This window comes from Lipotes vexillifer, unplaced genomic scaffold (genome assembly GCF_000442215.2).
Source record: "Lipotes vexillifer unplaced genomic scaffold, Lipotes_vexillifer_v1.1 scaffold1233, whole genome shotgun sequence".
NCBI lineage: Eukaryota > Metazoa > Chordata > Mammalia > Artiodactyla > Lipotidae > Lipotes > Lipotes vexillifer.
The window spans coordinates 677,842-695,682 of record NW_006782167.1 but is presented as its reverse complement, the minus strand read 5'-3'; the positions used below and the strand labels follow the sequence as shown (position 1 = coordinate 695,682).

Genomic DNA, 17,841 nt, shown 5'->3' with positions numbered 1-17,841 from the left:
GGGAAAGAGGAGGCATGAGGTCTTAGCTTTGGTTTTAAACTGTGGGTCACAGCTCTGCCATCCTCTTAGGTCTAGGTCTGCTTCCATTTCCTGGATGAAACCATCTTTCCTACCTTTGGCATTATACCTTCTGGCTACTCATTCTTAAGCTCCTTCACTAGATACCTTTTTCTGTTTTATTCTCTAAATACTAGTGCTCCATAAGGCTCAGGTGTCTTCATGAGGACTTAGGCTCCACCTTCTTGCCCAGATTGATAGGTCTCAAGTCTACACCTCTAGCTTGAGGTCCATAGATTTTAAACTGCTTATGCCCATCCCTGTGAAATTCCTGCTCTTAGCCCAAACCATCATGTCCCAAAGTGAGCTCATCATTTTATTCTCCCGATGCTCAAGCGCTGTCCATGGTACTGACGTTCCATGGCCTTGGAAAGCGAAACTTCAGTCATCATTCACCATTTCCCTCCCTTCATCCTCCGTATCCATCCAGCGAATCCCCAAATCCTCTTCCTATGACCATATCCTAAATCCAGGCCCACAATGTATTGTTTTGTTCACATTTCTCTTAGTTCTAGTCTCTGGCCATTTCCAAGACAAATCATCCTGTGTGCTCCTACCAGACAAAATTTCCCATACCAATGGAATCATTTATATCACTCCTTTGGCTCAGACCAGGGTCTTTAAATAGTCATGGACTCTATCCAGTGGGGTATAGGTTTGGGCGGTAAGCCAGCATTTCTCACATGAAGATATTCTCCCTTCCCAAAACAGAATATTAAGTTATATCCAGGGAAAAACTATTTGCCAAATGCTGAATCAGTTCTACCCTGGATCTGGATTTAAGCAAGAAGAGAGAATCCAGGAAGGGAGATAAAGGATAGATTTGTTCAGCTTGTCCTCCAGAGGCAAGAAGAAAACCAGTGTCACTGTTCTTTGTTGTTATTGTTATTTTTTGGTTTGTTTTTAAACAATATGGCAGCATCAAATAAACAGTTGCAAGAAATGAGAGAACCCAAGTTAAATGGTGGCAGTTAGAAATACTTCTAATCTTCCTTTTCAGAATCTAGGTGTCGCCAGGAAAGGGAGATGATTCAGGTTCATTTAATAATCCCTGGTAACCAGCTATGGCCCAGGCTCTGTGCTAAACACTTTCTTATTTATTTATTTATTTATTTATTTAATCTTATTTTTTGACTGCGTTGGGTCTTCATTGCTGCGCGTGGGCTTTCTCTAGTTGCAGAGTGGGAGCTACTCTTTGTTGCAGTGTGTGGGCTTCTCATTGTGGTGGCTTCTCTTGTTGCAGAGCACGGGCTCTAGGCACGTGGGCTTCAGTCGTTGTTGCACATGGGCTCAGTAGTTGTGGCTCACGGGCTCTAGAGCACAGGCTCAGTAGTTGTGGTGCACAGGCTTAGTTGCTCCGCGGCATGTGGGATCTTCCTGGACCAGGGCTCGAACCCGTGTCCTCTACATTGGCAGGCGGATTCTTTACCACTGCGCCACCAGGGAAGTCCCTCACATACATTTTTTAAACTAGTCTTTGCAATGATTTTCATTTGAATTTATATTATTGACCTACCGATTTCCAGACACTGCAAAAAACTCCGTAAATATCTTATTTGAAGTAATTCTTATAATTTTGTTTACAGATGAGTTTACAAACAAGATAAATGTCTTGAACTTAGATATTTTGTTTACAAGCGCAGGGCTTTTCCTTCTGTTTGAACCTTACTTCAAATATTTTGCTAACATTTGATGTTTTTCCATATACTGGCATTAAGGAAAAAAATTTAAGGTATAGAGGTGAAAAATTAAGCCATCTTAAAATAACCATTGTGGCATTTTGTTATATTTTCTTTTGTTTCCCTCCCCCTATACATTACTATGTGTATGTTTACATACACACACACACTCACACTTAATATTGCAATGAATAACCATTTGCATTTTTCACTTTGCACAAGTGAGAATCAGATTACAGTGCTTAAAATGGAGAAAAATATGGTAATTTGATCCTCACATATGTACGAAATAACAAATGCATTAGGTTATTCATTGTAGCATTTTTATAGTAGTAGAAGAAACAACCTAAATGTTTATACCTATATGTACATACACACTCACAGATAAAGGTGTAGTTTCCACATATGTAAATAAGCATATACTGCTTTTAATCTGTTTCCTGTATACTTAATGGACAACATGTCTTGAATATATTTTCATGTTTTGAAATAGCCTTTTATATGATTTCACAATAGTCTTTTCTATAGAATAGTCCATTGTGTGTGTGTGTGTGTGTGTGTGTGTGTGTGTGTGTGTGTGTGTGTATATATATACATTCCCCTATTAACCTATTAATGTATATTTGGATTGTTTAAAAGTTCAAGAAATGTACACCAAACAACCTTGAACACAGCTCTTTGTCCATGTCTTATTTCTTTAAGCAAATAACTGAAAGCAGCATTTCTTGGTGAGCACACTGCCAATTGCCTGATGTGATGAGGTGGGTTAATGGATTTCCTCATATTGAACTATTCATCTATTCGTAGGAAATACCTTACTTGATTTTTATGTCTTATTCTTTCATTACAACACTGGATCCCATCTGCATATATCTCATTTAATTCCTATGTATTCATAAAGAAAATTTGCATTTTTTGGTGCTAACATGGCAGGTTTTTGAATCAAGATAATGATTTTGTAAAATCAAGTGCATAGTGTTCATCCTTCTGTATGCCTTGAAGCTATTAATAGAGCATATGAAAGATCTGTTCTTTGAAAGTTTGAAGGAAGGCAATAATAAAAATGCCTGGTATCTTTTGGGGAGTCCTTCGGTTTGCAGGGTGGTAGGGGGTTGGCTTGTTATTTCACTGACTGTACAACAACTTTGGGAGACAGATGCTGTTAGCATCACCAAGTTAGCATTAAGGAAACTGAGATTTGGAGAGGTTGAATAATTTGCCCAACAGGTGAAGCTGGGATGCAAATCCAGGCAGGCTGGCACTAGAGCCCACATCCTTATGTATCCTGCCTGTCATACTTGGCAACATTCTCCTTGCATATTGATTCATCCACATTTTCTAATTCTACCTTCAGTTTGTAATTTCTATTTTTCTTAAATCCATTAAACATTTGAAACTTTATTAGCTTAAAACTGTAACATACCCTCAAAAAACCTCTATATAGGAAATTATATTCCTTTTCTCAGTCTTGTGTTAGTATTTTCTGGATTAGCAATTTATTCCCATTATTCTTCTTTTTCAAACAACTGCCTCTTTACACATCAGGGTTTTTTTCCTCTTCAAATCATGATTTTATGCTTTCAGATTTGTTAATTCCTGCCTCCTAATTTTCTTTGGTTTGGTTTGTTATTCTTTTCTGATTTATTTTTACTCTTTTCTGTCAACAATATCGGGTCTTTAGCTGTGAATTTGTCTCTGGCACAATCCCATGAGCATCAATATGCAATGCTCTTATTGCTGTTAAGTCCTAAATGATCTGTAATTACAGCCTTAATTTTCTCTCTGACCCAAGACTTCTGCAGAAGAGTGTTGTTAACTTTCAAAGTGTTTGGGTTTGTCGGTTTGAACTTTTGCCATTTTATTGTATTGCAGTCAGAAAACAGGGCCTGTACAATTTCTGCTTTGAGGAATTTATTGAGGTTTCCTTTTGGGGCCAATATGTGATCAATTTTTTGTGAATGTTTCATGAGTTATTAGAGAAAAGGTATTATTTTCTTCTCATAGAGTATAAGTTGACATATATCTATTAAATAAGATACATGAAATATATTATTCAGTTCCTCTCTATCCTAACTCATTCTTTGCCTACTTAATCTGTCAAAGACTGAGGGAGGTGTCTCCAGCTCTCCCACTACTGTTGGGTTCCTGTCATTTTCTCTTTGTATTAGTTATAGAATTGGTTTTTACGTATTTCATAGTTACATTGTTCAGCACAAAAAAAGCTCATGGTGCTTATGTATTCTTTGTGGCTTGTACCCTTTTTCAACATTAAATAACACTTTCTGTCCTATTTCAGGCCTTTTTTTTTTTTGCCTTTAAGTCGGCTTGATCTGATATTTATATTGCCAGCCCAGCTTTCTTTTTGTTTGCATTCTCCTGATAAACTTTGCCTATCCTTTTGTATGTAACCTTTCTGTGTCATGTTGTTTTATGCTTATCTCTTGACAAGAGTGTACAATTTTACGAAAATGTACCTATGGGCCAATTGGAACTCCGTCTCTAGAAATTAGGAACCATTAAAAGAGAGGGATTTGGTCTCTCTGCATGGCTGGACCTATGACATGTAAACTAGGTAGCTATGGCCAATCTTGTAGATTTGGAAGAGAGAAAGTCAGTCTTTAGAGACTATGGCACATCATATTTTACAAAAAATGGTGACAGTTATATTTCTAGTCCCACACGCTCTCCCAAAACCTTCCCATTCCCCCATGAGATATGGTCTCTTCTCCATGAAACTGGAGGGCCTTCCTGACTGCCTCAATGAGCATCGTGCAGCAGAAGTAACACTGCATGCCTTCCACAGCTCCCTCTCTTTTGACAACACTCAGCCTTGGATCCCAGCCACCATACTGTAAGCAAGTCCAGGCCATGTGCAAAGGCTGCCTATAAGGGCTGACAGCTCCAGCTCAGGTATCCGTCAACAACCAGTGTCAACTGCCTTTGACTGCATCAACTGTCAACAGATGTATGAGTGAGAAAGACTTCAGATGATTCCAACCCCCAGCCTTGTAGATGTCCAAGCTAACACAAGTGGATCAGAGACGAGCTATACCCACTGAACCCTCCCCAAATCAGAGATGTGTGAGCAAAATAAGTGTTGCTTTTATTGTATTGTTTTCTAAAATTAAAATTTTCAATTTGAGATCATTGTAGATTCACATGCAACTGTAAGAAACAATACAGATATCTTGTGTATCCTTTAGCCAGTTTCCCCAGTAGTAACATTTTGCAAAACTATAGCACTATATCAAAACCAGAATATTGACATCGATACAGTCAAGGTATGGAACATTTCCATCAGGAGGCAGAAATGATTCCTCATGTTGCCTTTTTACAGCCACACCCACTTCCTTTCTCCATCCACCCCCTCACTAACCCCTGGTAACCATTAACCTATCCATCATTTCTATAATTTTGTCATTTCAAGAGTGTTATATGAATGGACTCATACAGTATATAATTTTGAGACTGGATTTTTTTCATCAAGCATAATTCTCTGCAGAATCATCCAGGAATGCATCAATAGTTTATTCCATTTTATTTCAGAGTAGCAAATATTCTGTGGTGTGGATATACCACAGTTTAACTATTCATCTGTTGAAGGACATCTGGGTTGTTTTCAGTTTTATGATATTATGAATAGAGCTGCTATAAACATTCATGTGAACTTTTTTGTGTCCAGATAAGTCTTCCCTTATCTGGGTTAAATGCTTAGGAGTGCAGTTGCTGGATTGTTTAGTAGCTACATGTTTATTTATTTATTTATTTTTAAAGAATCTGCCAAACTGTTTACCAGAGTGGCTGTACCATTTTACATTCCCACCAGCAATGAATGAGTGATCCAGTTTCTCCACATCCTTGCCAGCATTTGGTGGTGTCAATATTTTTTATCTTAGCCACTTTTAGCCTTGATAGCTGTGGAGTGATATCTTTGTAGCTTTTGTTTGCATTTCCCTAATGGCTAACGTTGTTAAACATGTTTTCATGGGCTTATTTTTCATCGGTTTATCTCCTTCCGTGAAATGTCTCTTGATTACTTTTGCTTACTTTCTAATCAGATTGTTTACATTTTTCCTGTTAATTTTTGAGAATTCTTTTTATATGCCAGATAATAGTTATTTGTAGGATACATGATTTGTAAATATTTTCTCCCAGGCTGAAGCCTATCTTGTCACCCTTTTAACATGGTATTTTGCAGAACACAACTTTAAATTTTGATGAAGTCTAATTTATCAGTTTTTTTTTTTTTTTTCCTTTATGGATTGTGCTTTTGGTGTCAAGTCTAAAAACTCATTTCCTGGCCCTAGGTCCCAAAGATTTTCTCCTTTCTTTCGACATGTGTTATAGTTTTATGTTTACATTTAAGTCCCTGATCCATTTGGAGTTAATTTCTGTATAAGGCATGAGACTTAGGTTGAGGGTTTTTTTATTGTTGTTGTTTGTTTTTTGCCTGCAGATCTGATGTTCAGTTGCTTTAGAGCCTTTTAAAAAGGCTCTCTTTCCTCCACTTAATTGCTTTTGCACATTGGTCAAAAAGTCAGTCGAACATATATCTGTGGGTCTATTTCTGGGTTTTCTGTTCTGTTCCATTGATCTCCATGTCTATTCCTCTGCCAATACCAGACAGTCTTGATCATTGTGGCTACATGATATTTCTTGAAATTGAGTAGACTGATCGCTCCCACTTTATTTTTCCTTTTAAACGTTATTTTAGCTATTCTAGGTTTTGGGGTTTTTTTTCCCTTTCCACATAAATTTTAGAATATTGTCTGTATCTTAAAAAATCTTGAGATGTTGATAGGAATTCTGTTAAATCTGTATATTATTTGGGGAAAATTGTCATGTTTACTCCATTGATTCTTTCATCCCATGAGCGTGATATGTCTCTATTGTACCATTTTAATTCCTTTGCCTTTTTTTTTTTTTGCAGTACGTGGGCCTCTCACTGCTGTGGCCTCTCCCATTGTGGAGCACAGGCTCCGGAGGCACAGGCTCAGCGGCCATGGCTCATGGGCCCAGCCACTCCGCGACATGTGGGATCCTCCCGGACCAGGGCACGAACCCGTGTCCCCTGCATCGGCAAGCGGACTCTCAACCACTGCGCCACCAGGGAAGCCCCCTTTGACATTTTTATTATATCTAAAAGTTATTTTCTTGGGACTTCCCTGGTGCAACAATGGTTAAGAATCTGCCTGCCAATGCAGGGGACACGGGTTCGAGCCCTGGTCCAGGAGGATCCCACACGCCACGGAGCCACTAAGCCCGCACAACTACTGAGCCTGCGCTCTGGAGCCCGCAAGCCACAACTACTGAAGCCCACATGCCCTAGGGCCTGTGCTCTGCAACAAGAGAAGCCACCACAATGAGAAGCATGCACACTGCAATGAAGAGTAGACCCCGCTCACCACAACTAGAGAAAGCCCGCACGCAGCAACGAAGACCCAACACACGCCAAAAATAAATAATAAATAAAATAAACAAATTTTTAAAAATAAATAAATATAAATAAAAGTTATTTTCTTAGTGATTGCTCTAGGGATTACAATATGCATCTTCACTCATTACATTCTTTAGAACTAACTTATTTCCAGTAGAACATGGGAACTTTCCTCAATGTTGCTCCAATGAGCCCTCCCCTATGGTACAATAATTGTCATATATATTATCTATTTATCTATCTATCTGTCTGTCTATCTATCTATCTATCTATCTTTCTGTCATCTACCTATGTATATGTATACATGTTATACCCAATACTACAGTATTAAAATTATTTACAAAGTTTTAAGTCTTTTCAAAAAGTTAAGACATGAGAAAAATATGTGTGCTGAGTCTCTCACATTAACCACATATGTATTGTTTCTGGTGTTTTACATTTCTTCCTGTGAATTTGAATTACTGCCTGGTGCCCATTTCCTTTCAGCCCATGAAGTTTCTTTAGTATTTCTTATAAGTCAGGTCTGCTATCAGAGAATTTTCTCAGTCTTTGTTTATCCGAGGATGTCTTTATTTCACCTTTGCTTTGGAAGGTTAATCTTGCTGGATATAGAATTCTCGGCTGATAGTTTTTCTCTTATCTCTTCAAATAGGTATTTCCAACTGCCTCTGGCCTCCATGGCTTCAGATGGGAAGTCAGCCATTTATCATATTGATGCTCCTCTAATGTGGTGAGAGGGCAAGGGTGTCACCCAACACTCGAAATCGAGTGGGTCCCTTCTGACCTAACAGTAGCACAGTTGCCAGTACTCATAGCCTGCCCCATCCTGGCAGAACCTCTGTGATGACTGATCTGCGGGGAGGCTGGGAGAGGTCCTAGGCAAGAATGTCATAAACTCTCACTATTCCTACCTGAAGTTCAGCAGTTTTTCACACATACCCAACTTCTCAGATAGTTGGGTACTTTTTGATCAATTTTTAGAGCACTGAAATGGCTGTTTGTATCAATTTTGTCCAGTTTAGCAGCTGTTTGATGGGGATAGGATTTGCTCACCTTCTCAGTGGGCTTCGGCTTACCTCCTCCAGGTTTTAGGATACTTTCCCTGATCACACCCCTGCTCCTGTTTCTCCGCCAGGCTGGTGGAGTCTCCCTCGCAGCCTGGAGACCTCGGTGCTCAGCCAAAGAGATGTCGGGGGGAGGTAGGGAAGAAAGAGGAGCTCTGGCTGGGTCCTTCGACTCAAGGTGGCTCAGAGGTGTTTTCAAGCCTTTTGGTATCAGTAAAATCCCAAATACATTTTAGGCTGAGCATTTTGTATCCAGAGAGAATGAGATCTGTGTCCAGACGATTCACACATTTTAACAGTTAGAATATTGGCTGGGAAAAGTAATTTGGTATTGAAGACACTTCGTAGGAGGGCATAATAGGTTCCAAAATTCCTCTACCCTGAGATAAAGGGAATTACTTCTTGCTAAAACCTGACATATTTTCAGAAATAAAGAGAAAATTCCACATGAGGCTTTTTGCTGGCTTTGCTGTAAGTGGGGGCTCAGTGGTCCCCTCTATCTCTTCTTGGTTGCGAGGGGCAACACTAATTCCATGTGAAGACCACCTGGGGCTCACATCAAAGCAGGTACTTGTGGGTCCCTCTAGAACAGTGTTTCTAAGACTGACTCCATGCAATCTTGAAGGTTCCTTGGAATTGCCTCAAGGGCTACTGTATAAGAGATAGAGTCTGGTGGGTGATATTTTACACTGTTGCCCCGACCCTGGCCTCACCCAGAGCAGCTTGGTTTCCATCTGTCTTCTGTATTGGGCTTCTACGTAAGATTTCATTTGGAGAGACAGTTCCAGTGTTTACAAGTTTAAAATCAACTGATCAAGCTCAGTATCTCATCTTAAAGGTGAGAAAAGAGGCCCTAAGAAGTGAAGTGACCTGCCCAAGGTCACAGAGTTAGTGGCAGACAAAGGACTAGGTCTTACTTGTATTCTTTCATGGTGCATCATTGGCCAGAGCTTGTGTGCTATTTACAAAGACTCCCTTGTGTTCTGCAGCAGGGGTTCCAAAGAACTGTGCATTTTCTGGTGGCTCTGCCCCTCTTTGCTAGCTGCACGTGGCTGTAGCGTACACCTGGCTTCCCTGAAATTCTTTGAATTCTGGGGGTGGAGGGAGAATGGGGGGTGGTACTGGGTCAAATAAGCGTTGGATCTTATCCTTCCTCGTGGATATTCACCATGCATGTTAAAAGCTCCAAGAAGTCTAGCCATGAATAACCCATTTAATTAGTTATTTGACCATTTTTTTAAACCTAACGGTCAGTGTGCAGACAGGAAACAGATATACATCCAATTGGGTATTTTAAGGGGACTCTAATAAAGGAACTATTTTCAAAGGTGTGAGCATGTAAGAAACCCATAGAGGGTAGAACAGTACCCTGGGACTAGTAAGAGTTGGGGGCTTCATTCAAACCTGCCCTGGCTGGTAAAGGAAGGGAGTGGCTTCTGCAGCCCAACGTGGGAGAGAGCTGTGTAGACAGGGCCCCCTGACCTTTAGATGAGGGACAAAGCCAGTCCCCCACGAAGGTACCAGGAGGCAACCTAGGAAATAAGCCTCCCAACTTCCTTCTCCTCCATCCCTTGATCTCTTGCCAGGATTCGCTGTTTACCAAACCCAACTAATATCCATAGAACAAACTATTCCAATGAAGCAGTCCATAAAGGTCAGCACCTAGGAGACTGAGTCGGGTGGGGAGTCAATATGGAGGATCAAATGGAAAAACCATCCAACTCAGACGTGCTAACTCTTCCTGACAAATGCTACTCTACTACATCCTGAAGATGGTCTATGGGGGTTTGGGCAGATGGTGTTCTAGGTAATGGAGTTTTGGGGTGAGTGAGCAGCTAGGTTTTTTTTTTTTTTTTTTGGCTGCGTTGGGTCTTCGTTGCTGTGTGCGAGCTTTTTCTAGTTGCAGCGAGCAGGGGCTACTCTTTGTTGTGGTGCACAGGCTTCTCATCGCCGTGGCTTCTCTTGTTGCGGAGCGTGGGCTCTAGGTGCGCGGGCTTCAGTAGTTCGGGGACGTGGGCTCAGTAGTTGTGGCGCATGGGCCTCGTTGCTCCGCGGCATGTGGGATCTTCCCAGACCAGGGCTCAAACCCGTGTCCCCTGCATTGGCAGGTGGATTCTTAACCACTGGAAGCCCAGCAGCTAGAAATTGATGTGGGAGAGTCAAAAGCAAAATTCGTGCCCTACAAAAAATAGGGAGGCTAACAATTCCAGGAATTTGCCTGGAGCTCCTCTCTATCGTGATGTGCATACAGTGTGTTGGATTTGGTCTCTCCTTGGACTTAGCAGTGGATCACATCTCCACTCCCTCAATTCCCACTCTCCCCTCCCCATCCCCTCTCCTCTCCCCCTCCCCCACTGGGCCTTGGCACAGTGCCCAGTCAGGGCCATCAGCCTCCTGATGGATTGAGCTGGATAACATAATTAATTAGTGCTCAGGACTCATGGATCGATATGCTGACAAGACTCTAAAGTGACAAAACAATCTCCATCGGAGCTCCAAGGCTGCTTGAAGGAAGCAGAGAAGTAAGGTGGGGCCCACACACCGAGAGCATCTGTGTAGCCCATCCGTGGTGAGCAGGTCTCTTAGAATTGGAAGATTCTGCAGCCCCCCACCCCCCAGCCTCTGCAGCTGTGGACATTGTTGGATCCGGCAGTGAGTTTCCTCATATTGGTGTCTGGTTTAACTGCTAAGGGAAGTGGCTAGTTTTCTCTGTGGAGCAAATAAACTGTGTGCTTACATGTGTGTGCATGCAGTTCTGTGTCTGCGTGTTTGCTTATGTGCATAGTTGGAAGGGGGAGAGGGTGAAAGAGAAAGAGTGATTTGGTTGGTGGTGGACATTGCTGGTGTGAATTCAGTGATAGATGTAGCAAAAGCAGTTTCCGTTGAGTGAGTCAGAGGAAGGTTACAGGGAACAAATGATACCCAAAGACATCAACAATGGTGCGATTAATGGGTTCCTGAAAGTACAAAACAAAGAGGTAGTCTGCATATTGGTTATAGATTCTCAAGTCTCTGGTCTCATCAACACACACTGGAATTGCTATGATAGCCTCTGAATTTCCTCCCTGCCTCTAGTCTTTGCCCCTTTGGGTCCACCTTGTGCACCCCTGCTAGAATAGTCTTTAAAGAATTACTTTTACACAATTTTTAAAGGTTACTTTCCATTTACAATTATTACAACATATTGGCTATATCCCCCGTGTTGTGCAATGCAGCCTTGAGTCTATCTTACACCCAATAGTTTGTACCCCTCACTCCCTCACCCCTATCGTGCCCCTCCCCACCTCTCCACTGGTAACCACTAGCTTGTTCTCTGTATCTGTGAGTCTGCTTCTTTTATGTTATCTTCACTAGTTTGTTGTATTTTTTAGGTTCCACATATAAGTGATATCATACAGTATTTATCTTTCTCTGTCTGACTTATGTCACGTAGCATAATGCCCTCCGAGTCCATCCATATTGCTGCAAATGGCAAAATTTTCTTCTTTTTTATGGCTGAGTAGTATAGAATACTCCTTCTTAAACACCAATTTCACCCTGGCCTTTAGCCTGTAAGTATTACAAACTACCAATAGGTTAAAGCTTAGATGCCTAACACCAAAGACTTTTGAACTACTGTACCTAAGAATGACCTGAGGAATTCATGTAAAAAAATTGAGCCCTTCCCCCACCTCATGAATTATGTGTTAGGTGACCCTAGACAGGCCCCAGGAATTAGTTTGTTTTTTTTGTTTGTTTGTTTGTTTTTTTGCGGTACGCGGGCCTCTCACTTCTGTGGCCTCTCCCGTTGCGGAGCACAGGCTCCGGACGCGCAGGCTCAGAGGCCATGGCTCACGGGCCCAGCCACTCCGCAGCATGTGGGATCCTCCCGGACCGGGGCACGAACCCGCGTCCCCCGCATCGGCAGGTGGACTCTCAACCACTGCGCCACCGGGGAAGCCCAGGAATTAGTATTTTTGAAAGCGTCCTGGGTGATACATCTGCAGCTGGGATCTGGACCACACTTTGAGAAATGTGGCAGATGTCACTGCATTTTCGTATGATCTGGGCCTATTTCATCTCCCTCAACACAACAGTGACTTCTAACGACTGGTTTTCCCTCCGCTATTCCCAACCCCCATCACCACCTCAGTGCTTTGCTCAAAAACATCTTCCACCTAAACCACTCCTTCCCTCCTCTCTTCCTCCAAACCCTTCCAGTCTTTGGTGATAATACTCCAGTTTCATCTCCATGAAGTCATCCTCAGGTCCTCCAGTGCACAGTGATGTTCCCTGCCCTTCTGATAACTGGAGGCTTTACGTCTGCCCCCATTTGCTTTTGGTGCCTACCTGTATATCATTTTGCTTTTTTACGTTTCTGTCTCATTCATTCACTCTTTCCAAGATGATTAAATACTTGGGCATGTAGGGCACTTCTCCCCAGCTATGAATACACTGAACATTGCTGGAGGTGGAGAATGATTGTACTTTTGTGTTTACCTTGACACCATCGTCCCTGGGCTGGGCCCCTCGGGGCACTTGTACAATCTGTTGATGAATGAATGAGTCAGTGAATCAACTCTTGAGGCCGTGGAGGATGGGCAAGAGGCCATGGCAATGACATTCGATTGCCCATCCTCCTTTCTCTTCTCGTTCTCTCCCTCTTCCTCAGCTCAGAGTGGCAGATTTTTCTGGGCCTGTAGCCAAGTGTGTGGGTTGTAATATTTCGTATGTGTCTGAGTATGAGTGTGTGTGGAGGTATAAGGCCCCCCTCCTTCCCCACCTCAAATCCAAGCCATTCTAATGCATGCCAGCACAATGCCTGTCATCTTCGGGGCTTGAAAAGGTCGATGCAGAGAGGCAGGCCTGTGAGTCATGGTGTCGGAAGGTGGGATTCCTCCCAAGATGACTGGTTGGTTGCCAATGACACTGTGAGGTCACCCGTCTCTGTGCTTCCAGCCATTCTCTCTCCTCTGCTTTGGTCTTCTCCTCTTCAGAGGCTTTGACGACGGGTCCCCGGGGATCCCACCCCTGAGAGTCTGGCTTCATGTCAGCCACTCCCTAGTGGGCCTGCCCTGCTTCCCCACTTCCGGCAAGGATTGTCATTTTCAATGCTGCCTGAAGAAAACGGCCTCCCACGAGTTGTCAGTCCCACAGAGGAAAACAATGTGTGTGCCAGATTCACTTAAAAAGACAAACTTAGGGCTCCCTGGGAGAGCTGCTTGCCACCTGCTGGGACCTGCTTCTCCAGGAGAGCTTCGGCTCATCTGGGCCTGGAGGCACCCGAGCAGTGTTTGCTCTGCTCGCGGCTATTGTCATCACCACAGGAGTATTTACCGTCCCCTCGACTCCAGGGGACTAGTCATCCACCTGGTAATAACGACTTGAGCATATTCCTGAGAGCTATTTAAATCATACCCATGGAAAGTCAGCCTTGGAATGCCCTGGGATTACCTGGAGTGGGGTAGGGGACGAGTCCCAGGTATGTGATGCTGTGGCTTTGGGAGAGAGTGGGATGGTATTGGCCTCTGACACTGGGCCAAACTGGCCCGTCAGGTGGGCTCCCTCAGGGGGTTTAAGGCATATGATAGTCCCTCAGAAGTGTGATTATTGTGAGACTCGATGGCAAATTCCAGGTTCTTCTCACCCCCACCCATAGGCGTCCCATCCTACAATTTCCTGAGCTTGATCTAGGCACCCAGCACATCTACTGGGTGACACAAAGTAGCTCAATATTGCAAAAAGCAACTCCAGTTGAAGTAGCTAGAACAGAGGGATGATTAATATTTAGAGGGCATGTAGTCTGTGGGGAAACCCTGAAATATCCCGAATAAAAAGTAGGCCACCAGAGGGTCTGCAGCTATCCTGTAACTCTTATGAGCTGTGAGTGTACCTGACATAGTACTGTATTTCCCTTTAAGAAGTGCAATTTTTTTGTTATCTGGGTCCATTGTTAATCTGCACATCTGTTCTTTACGTTACGATACCAACTGGAGGACATTCTAAGCCTCATGCCTGGACCAAGAAACCAGATGCATTGTTATAATTGCCAGTATAAATGGAGTCTTACTGTATTGGGCAAAGACAATCATCTTTTTTCCTATCAGTTCCTGACACTATTTGTCGTGTCAGGCACTTACTGTGCTAAGTAATGTACAAGTATCATGTCATTGAAACCTCACAGTAATTCTATCAGGTCGTTCACATTTTATCAATGGCACTGAGGTGCCCAAGGTCACACAGAATATAAGTGGCTGAACCCAGATTCAAACTCACATCTACAGAATCCAAACACAGTGCTCTTGAACTCTACACGGTGCTGCTATCTTGCTAGAATGTGCAAATAATTTGAGACTCGTCTGTAGCATCAACTGCAGAGCTGGACAGGGTTTCTAGGGGGATCCAGGGTCTCTTCTTTGCAAACTGGTAATAAGTGGCTGATACTTGGGAGAACGTCTCATATAATTTCTAACCTACAGGACCTGTTCTTACACCCACCCCGCACAGCTCTGTGAAGCGGCCCCCAACTCAGCCCAGAGCAATGGGCTTGCATCATCGTCCTTGCATTTCCCCATTGACGACAATCTTCTGGCTTCTCATTGCAGCCCTTCTGTTCCTTCACCTAAAAACCATCATCCAATCAGTGCACTCAGCTTAGCAGAAGGTGGCCAGACTGCTAAGGACATAGGTAGCCAGGAGTTCAGGCAGTGAGTGCTCTCCTTTTGGGGACCGTCATGCAGAGCACTGATAATAGGATCTGGAATAGCGAGCATGCTGGAGGTCCCCTGCCCTTCCAGGCCTGCTTCCCTGCCCACGACCTTCTTAGAATAGTCCCAGCATATAGCATCTTGCTGGCCTCTCCATGGAGTTCCATCTACATGCAACGGAATGATTTCCTGCATTCCTGGCATGTCTCTACCCCCTTGGCTACTGGCTCACTTCTTATCCATCCTTCAAGGCCAGCCAAAAGACCACTTCTTCCAGTGCAGCCTTCTCCAGGCTTTCAGCTGCAGGCGATCTCTCCTCACTGGGAACTCCCTTGTGCTTTATAATTTCTTGGGGGCACTTGCCACTTTCTACTTTGTGTTATAATCACACGGGTGCATACCTTGTCTCTTCTGTCACATTGTAAGTGCCTTGATGGGGAGTGATAGAGGACTCATCTTTGTATTTCCCAGGTTGTTTAACATAGTGCTTTCACTCAATAAGCATCTACTGGATGAATAAATAAGTCCGTCACGCTGGGCACTTGGGGAGATAGGAGGGTGGATCTGACACAATCCTACTTGCACACATAGGTGTTCAAGAAATATTTTTGAATGAAATAATAAATACATGAATATATCATTGCAGAGGGTACATAAAATATTTTGAAAATTTTTGTAGAGGGAAGGCTTCATAAAGAAGGTAAATCTTGAGCAAGGCTACAAAAGAGACTTGATTTGGGACTGGGGGATGGGAAACCAGAGGAAGGCACTTCTTTCCTGCAAAGGAAAGCCAAGAATAAAGAGTGAGGGTGGAGCTTGCAGGAGAGAGGGTTAGGATTAGCTAGAGGGTGTGTGTGGGGAAGGTAGCAATAAAGGTAGGTAGGATGAAGCTAGGTTATGGCAGTTTTTAATGGCAGGTTGAAGACTGATTTTATCCTGATGGTCCCCAAACAGGAGGGTGATATAACAAAGGCCTATTTCCTAAGGATTGATAAATGGGAAGGACTAAAATGGGGAAGGGAAATTAGTTTTTAGGTGTTATGGACTGAATGTTTGCATTCCCTCAAAATGCATGTGTTGAAATCCTAACCCCCAGTGTGATGGTGTTTAGAGGTAGGGCCTTTGAAAGGTAATTAGGTCATGAGGGTGGGGCCCTCATGAGTGGGATTAGTGTCCTTGTTGAAGCGACCGCACAGAGCTCTCCAGCCCTTTTTCAGCCAGATGAGGGCACAAAAGGAAGTTGGCAGGCTTCAACCCAGAAGAGGGCTCTCCCCAGAACCCGACTATGCTGGCACCCTGATCTCAGACTCCCAGCCTCCAGAACTGTGAGAAATAAATCTCTGTTGTTTATAAGCCACTCAGTCAATGGTAATTTGTTGTAGCCAAGGGACTAAGACTGCAGAAGTGCAAGTGGGAGGTAATGGGAGCTGAATCAACCCGAGGTTACTTCCAGATTGAGGTCTCTATAATGTATGGTCTTTAATGAGCAAAGGGCCAGGCAGAAGATGTAAAGAGAGCTGGTAATAAATACTCCATTACATTTCTTCCTTGGAGGACTTGTTCCTGCTTGTTGTTGGCTTCAGCACTTGTCTCAGGCAGACGGGCTAACAGGCAGAGCTCAACTTTGATGACGACCACAACCCAAGCCACTGTCCCTACCTACAGTCTTAGATCCCTGAGGAGGTCTCTGTTTGGGGCTCTAAATAAAATGTGAGGATGGGGAGATGTGGAGAGATGCCGTGTCCTGTTCCCACCTCCTCCAGAAAGACCACCTTCACTGGTACCAACACAACTATTTTCAGGTATCTGTGCACCCAGTGGAGAAGGACATGGAGCTCCCTTGATTAATACTCAGCGGAGACCTTGGAAATCATTCTGTGCTGAGAATTGGGATACATGTGGGGCTGTGGGGGGGAAGACTCCAGAGGCTGGAATAAAATGAAAAAAAAAAAAAAAAGCCTTGCTAGGATGGGGAAGGGCACGTATGTCTGGAGCCATGGATGAGTGCCAATGTCATAAATGTAAAGGACTCAGTAAACTGTAGGGACTGTCTAGGTTCTTTACCTATATTACTCTACTTAATCTCTCCTGCAACTCCTAGGAGGTAGGAACTTGTATTACACCCATTTTATAGATGAGAAAACTGAGGCACAGAGAGGTAACTTGCCAGTCACATGACCAATAGGCCATGGCTGTTGGTCAGGGCACAGGCTGATGAACCCAGACGAATCTGCTGAATCTGATAAATCTCAACCCTCATGAACCAGGTCTGAGCTGCTGCTTTGTTCCCGATACATCACAGCTGATCCTGTCACAGGCACATCCTACTCAGATCAGTTACTAACACACCTGAGCAGACCTTATTGGTCTCCTGGCCATATGAATAGTACAGTAACATAACAAACATCTGCTGATATCCCCAGTGGGGAAGAAAGGACGATTAATAAATTCACCATTTGCTGTACAATTCCACTGTGAGGCAAGTTTGCCTGTTAGGTTGAGAGATGTCTACGGTCATCACAGAGGTCAGCTCCCTTGCTAGGAAACATTTCCTTGCTTTGTTTGTGAACAATGTGCACACTGCTCCTTTTCTTTATGAGTAGGGAGAGTCTTCTGTGAAGAACATCTTAAATAAATGACTAGCCTTGACAACAGACACACCAGTGATGCTACTTGATACAGTGGCATTCTGGGACCTTCCATCAGGTGTGATAAAGCACAGGAGCCATGGACGAAGCATCCCACTTCTGTGCCCCTCTCCTGGGCTCCTGGAAGACTCTGGGAATATCTCTATCTCCCCTCTGAAAACAACTCTAGCTGTTACTGGCTTTAATTTTTAAAAACTATATAATTAGCACATGTCATTGTTGAAAAACTAGAAAATAACAATGAACTAAAAAAAGATGTCTAATTTTTTC

General features: G+C 43.2%; 1 protein-coding gene across 3 annotated transcripts in view; it reads right to left on the bottom strand.

Annotated features, from left to right (window-relative positions):
- SHISA6 (shisa family member 6) overlaps positions 1-17,841 on the bottom strand; it is a 258,296-nt gene that overhangs the window by 7,830 nt on the left and 232,625 nt on the right. The window lies entirely within an intron of this gene.